Source organism: Orycteropus afer, unplaced genomic scaffold (assembly GCF_000298275.1).
Source record: "Orycteropus afer afer isolate SDZICR_OR568_19922 unplaced genomic scaffold, OryAfe1.0 scaffold00109, whole genome shotgun sequence".
Classification (NCBI taxonomy): domain Eukaryota; kingdom Metazoa; phylum Chordata; class Mammalia; order Tubulidentata; family Orycteropodidae; genus Orycteropus; species Orycteropus afer.
Window position 1 is genome coordinate 8736274 of NW_006921696.1, and position 6526 is coordinate 8742799.

Here is a 6526-nt window from a genome sequence, read left to right on the forward strand (position 1 = left end):
CCTACTTTGGTGAGTAGTGACTGGTGTCTTAAAAGCTTTCAGGTGGCCATCTAAGATGCAACTATTGGTCTCCTCTCATCTGAATCAAAGAAAAGGGAAGAAAATGAAAAGTATCTGTAAACAATTAGTCCAAGGATAAGACAGACCATGAGGACCTCAGCCCTCATGACTCAAGACCAGAAGAACTAAGTGGTGCCTGGTTACTAATTCCAACCACTAAGAAAGGGATCAGATCTGGAGATGCTGGATAGAGTGGGAGGAAAAATACAGAACAAAATTCAGAAGCACAAAAATGACCAGAATTACTGGTTAGAAAGACTCTGGTAGAACCCCTGAGACTATGGCTCCAGGTTACCCAACAGGCCTAGAAGTGGACTCGCTTCCATGGATTGGCTCTCAGCCCAACAGTAGGAAAACCTACATGCAGAACACCTACCTCAGGCTGATGCACACACCTATGCTAGGGAGATGCACCCGTTAGAACAATCAGCCATGAGACACCATAGGGGCAGTATTCACATAGCAGGAAAGCTGGATAGACAGGAGTGCATAGTTAAGAAGAGCACAGGGAGGGGGTAGTCATAGCCATAGGAGGGGGGGAGAGTTTGTTATGGTCCAGGATGGTAACTGGGGCATGAAATCAAATGTGCACGAACTGTTATGTAAAACAAATTTGCTTGTAAATTTGTATCCAAAGCACAATAAAACTTTAAAAAATAAAAATAAAAGTGTTAGGCAGTAAAGAAAACATAAACAAACAAAGGAAAATGGCTTAGGATCCTTGAGGGATCTGTGATTGTTGTTATGTACGGTCAAATCGGATCCAACTCACAACAACCCCTTCTTGGGTTTCCGAGGTGATATTACTACAGAAATAGATTGCCCAACCTTCCTTCTGAGGAGTGGCTGGTGGGTTTGAACCTCCATCCTTCTGGTTAGCAGTCAAGTGCCTTAGGCACTACCAGAGCTCCCTTGGGGGATCTAAGGGGTATTATTTTTGTTCCTTTCTCCTCAACTTTGGGAAATTGGTCCTGGAAGGTGAATAGAGAAAATATTCTCTTAGAACTACTTAAAATTCAGTGATGATTTCCTAAATGCTAGCAGTTTTCAATTGTATAAATGCTATAAAAAACCATATGTTGTTGTTGTTGTTATGTGACCTTGAGTTGGACCTGACTCATAGCGACCCCTCCTTGGGTTTCTGAGGCAGTATCATTACGGAAGTAGATTGCTCCATCTTCCTTCCGAGGAGTGGCTGGTGGGTTTGAACTGCCAGTCTTCTGGTAAGCAGTCAAGTGCCTTAGGCTCTAAGCTACCAGAGCTCCTGTAGTATTTTAATGTGTGTGTGTGCTGTTCTGTCTGTGTGTATATACTATGCTGTGTACTGTGTTAAGCGCTTTCATGCATTATCTTGCATGATCTTCTCAGAAAACCTATTGTACTATTATTTATTTCTATTTTATAGAAAAGAAAAGTAAGTCACAGAGATATTAAATAGTTTTCTAAAATATACACTTAATAAACATCAGAGCCAGGCTTAGAACCTAAAGCTTATTTCTTAATTTTCCTATGTGGACACTTGAAGGGACTGGACTCACCAAGCATGGTTTTGGTATGCCAACTGTTTGCATGGAACTTCTAAGCTGTCTTAATATATATATTTCAGTCTGCTAATTTTTCAGTGGTGTACAATTATCTTATGCTACCACAATTTTATTAATTGTCCTGCATTTTTTAAACCTATGATAAAGAGCTACTGATAAATTAATGCACTTAAAACTAGATATTTGCTATAAGAGCTTTTCCGAAAGTTACCAAGTATATGATTTCCCCCTTAGCTAATATTTCACATGCCTCTTAACTCGAAGTGTTTCAAGCACAAAGTGAGAAGACTATCTATCCATTGGCTTCTCTAAATTACCTGCTTACTTAGAGCTGCATGTGTGAGCTAGTAGTGCATGAAGAAGTTCATTAGAAAATGGGATTGGATTTGATTAATTTCTTTTTAACAGTGATAGACTAAGACAGTCCATTTTGCTAACATTTATATTGCAATGAAGTTCAATTATGGATTATTTTGCCAAAAAGAAAACCATACTGACACAAAACAGAGAATTAAACATTACAGTGCAATACAAATATATATTTCTAATTTTCTGCTTATTGCTTTCTATTTTATTTATAGTTTTAGGCAAGTACATTTACAAGCACTCAGAATTGTGTTCCCAAAATAAAAAAAAGAAAAATTCGTAAATACAAAGAAATAGATCATAAAAAGCAAAGAATATGAGTATTCAATATGATGACCTTTATATGGATGCATTAACTTTATTAATTTGACCATTGATACTGATCTCACTACAAGCCTATGTATGTATATATAAATGTACATATTTCTCTCTATATATATATTCATGTGTTCATGTAGGTAGATATAAATTCTAATTTTAACATTTGTAGATTAACATTATCGACCAAGAAAGTAAAAAACAGGTAAACAATGTATTATCTTATGTGCCTACCTGTTTTGATATAGTGATTTTGCTCTTCTATGTCACTGGGATGTGCCAAAAGCAGAAAGCTTTTCCAACTGCTGGACACTAGCCTAATATAATCTGTCTCCAGAGCTTTCTTTTAGCAAATGGCACTCTTGATTTGCTTCTTAAAGTGAACAAAACATATTGTATTGTAATTAGTCAGGTTACTCCACGATATTTCCTATTAGTTAGAAAAGAAATTTTTAGGTTGATAAGGACTTCAGTCTGGAAAGGTGACTGGATAGGGTAAGGAGGTCCTGAGGGAGATATTTATATTCAAGGGCAAAAGTCCACATTTTAATTGTGTCCAAGTTCATATTTAGTAATTGCTATTCAGCTTGATTTCTGACATGTCTGGATTAGATGAATTTGCTGTTGGAAAAGAAAAGAAAGCAAGTACTGAATGGGAAACTTGTACACATTAGTCTCAGGTCTAATTTTTCGTTAGAACTATTTCTGGTCTTACTAACCTAAGTGGGGAATTAGATGATGTAGAATATAAAACAATGAGTAATAATATTAAATTGTAAATCTGAAGTTCTCAAGTTTAATTCAACTCTTGGCCTCATTTGATCACTAAGACCCCAATAAAAATGATTTCCTAGTTTCTATCAATGCAACAAGGCATTTGATGAAAGTCAATAGGCTCACTTTATCATTATAATTAACATATGGGTTTATCATTTTGGTAATAAAAATTCTGGTTTATAGGGCAACACAATGAACTAACTACCCAGCTTGCTTAAAACAGTAAGTACACGTGTGTCATATAGCAACTGTAGAGAATAAGGCACTAGAATTTTGATTGTCATTGTCCATTAAGTCTAAAAAATATGTGTAGTTTTTTTTTTTTACAACATAAAAACAGAAATAAAATACAACTTACTCATACTATGGAAATTCACTACATGGATTTATTCAGCAATTAAATTAAACATATATAATAAATAGCTCAATACCTATAAGGAAGCTCTTTATGTTTAAGTTCCTATTTCCTTCTCTTGGGATTGGTTAAAAATTTTGCTAGCCTGCTTTCCTCATCTCTATTTCTGGTTCTTTTATAGTTTGTTCCACACTATTCTCTGCTTTGCCTTTTTTTTTAAATCCGAACAGCAATTTCTGATTTAAATACCAATTGAGATAAATTCTTGGTCTTTCTGTGTGCAGTTGTTCTCAGTTCACACTAAGTAGAATTTGTGGTAAACTTTTCTATTGTGCTAGCTCTTTTTGTTTTTCTGTGTGTGTGCAAAATTTAAAATTCTTCTTTTCTCTTTCAATACTCTGCACGAAACCTAATATGATGGCTCAGTTCCTAGGATAGGTGTTGTCTCCACTCTACATATTCTCTGATAAAAACTCCAGTGGTGTTCACTGTCTGTTTTTTGCAGGATTACAGTTTTCTATGACCCCCATGTCTGGCAGGAAGGCAACCACTTACAGGGTGAGAACAAACCAGAAAGATGAGCTTCCCAGGACTCAGGATTTTTGGATTCTTTGGGGATACTTCACAGGCATTGGCCTCTAATCCTGTTTTGGCTACAGCAGATAGACTACGGATGAATGGAGACAGTGGAACAAGCAATGATGGCATACAAGGTAAGTTATCACTTGGTTTCTCTTTCACTATTTTCTATTGAGAACCAATTATGCTAGCATCTTTCTAGCACACTCTATGAAAGCTTGAACAATAAACAATGATATTTTAAATTTTGTTCAGGTTTCTTTTATTACCCAACAAATATTAGTTTACTATTCAATAAATTAAATAAATAACTGTTTATAAGATCAGTAAAATGAGAAAAAATTGTCCCTTTGTTGCCTTCATTGTCTCTAAAATAACTGCTATTATTGCGGCTGTATTGCCCAGACATATTCATGGGTGTATATATGTTTCCAGATGTATATACATGTATTTGTGATGCAAATATTTAATATCCACAGTTTGAAACAAATTTTCAGTTACATCTTTTAGATGTTTATCTCAAAGCGATTTTTCTGATTTCTGTGTCATTCTTTATTTCATTATTTGGCCTTGCATCAAACAAGAAACAGTTAAGCTAATGGTTAACTTGCAAAGAAAGACACATTTAAATTTCCCTGTAACCTCCCAGAGTTCAAATTAATACATTTAAAAACATATATTGAAGACCTACAATAGTCCAATAAATAAATTAAGGACTGGGAATAAGAACAAAGAAGTTCAAGTACTGATCACTCTCTTCAAGATAATTTAAGTGTGGACAGGGATACAAAACAAGAACATGGAGCAGTTAATGAAAAAGTTCATGCAACCAAGAAGAGAGAAGGGACAAACACTGGGGATTAATGAAGCCTCTGAGAAGACTAAGAGGCTAGGAGAACTCTGCTAGCCATGAGAAATCTAAATTGTGGGAAGGAAGGGAAAACTATTCTCAGCAGAAAAAGCAATATGGGCCAAATAATGGAATTGGGAATGAGCTTGGCAGGATAAGACTTCATAAAGTGGAGCATGTTGATGACATCAGTAGGACTGGTGTCACCCAGTGCAGTAACTCACAGTGTCATTTTCCCCCCATGGACCTCACAAGTACCAGATCATATAAAATCCTTAATAATGTTTATTATCAATTTAAATCATAGAATAATGTGTGATATACATATTCATAAATTGCCTAAATGTAAAATTTCTTAGATTATATGAATACTAACAACAAAATTATTTTGTAAAATCTTTCTACACTGAATTACAACGTTACTAATTATAACATTATTAGTAACTGAGTGGAAGCCTCTTTTGAGTTTTTTTCTCCTGCTTTTCTTTTAATTACTACTTCATTCTTGTGTTAGGCTGGGTTCTCTGGAGAAGCAAAACCAGTAAAGCTTATATATATATAGAGAGAGAGAGAGAGAGAGAAATTTATCTTAGGAAAATGGCTCACATGCTTACAGAAGCTGGCAAGTCCCAATTCTTGGATCAAACATCAAGCTGGAGGCTTTTCCTGACTCACATAGCTGCCAGGGTTGATGAGGTTGGCAGGCAGCAGCTATTAACTCCAATGAATGATGAATCCAAGATCGCCAGGCCAAATGGTGGATTGTACACTCATGGACAGTTGTAGGCAGCACAACAGGATCTCAATCCACAGAAGAGTGTCCCATTTTCTCAGGATGTCCAAAAATATGTTGGAAACAGGCCACACCCCTAGGGAAACTCCCTTTCAATGGATTGGCTGCTCAAAACATACACATCTGATCCCATCATGGGAATAACTGACATCACAACTGCTTAAACCACACAGAATTGTGGTCCAGTCAAGTTGACACACAACTCCAGCTATCACAATTCTCAAAAAAGATATTGATCTAGGTCCACAAATACTAATCACCACAAAATTGTAGCCAAAACATCAGGTAATTTGACAAAAATCAGCAACTATGAAAACACCAGCAGCAACAAAAACAACACTGCATGCTTGTAGCACAGGACAGACAAAATCTCATGAAATATTATGATTGGGTATTAATGACAGCTCTCGCTGGAGTCCATTAGAAGGTTCAAAAAGTAAATTGGCATAGAGTTTTAGCCTTGTAGGTATATTGATACATGCAAACTAGGATTATGAAAAGTTTTTTTGTTATTATAATAAGCTATAGGGAATTTTTATAAGAAAATAATAAATTTCTGCTGAAACAGAGCACAAAATTCTTATAGACTATCATTTTCATGTCACCTCGGGTGGTCCATACCTCCTATAGCCCCCTAGTGATGCCACTGGTGCTTGTGTAGTGGAATTTTAATAGGTAAGATTACAAAGTTTAATTATTGTTAGCTTACAATATATTGACCAGAACTCATGTTTTACTCCAACTGAGTGATATGATCTTGATTTACTGAAACTTGTCTTAAATATATATATTTTTTTCTTTCTTTAGATCAAGATCAAAGTGCCTGCTGATGTCTTGCAGATCTTTCAACTATGTCCCATACCTGCACTCATTATATTCCTTAT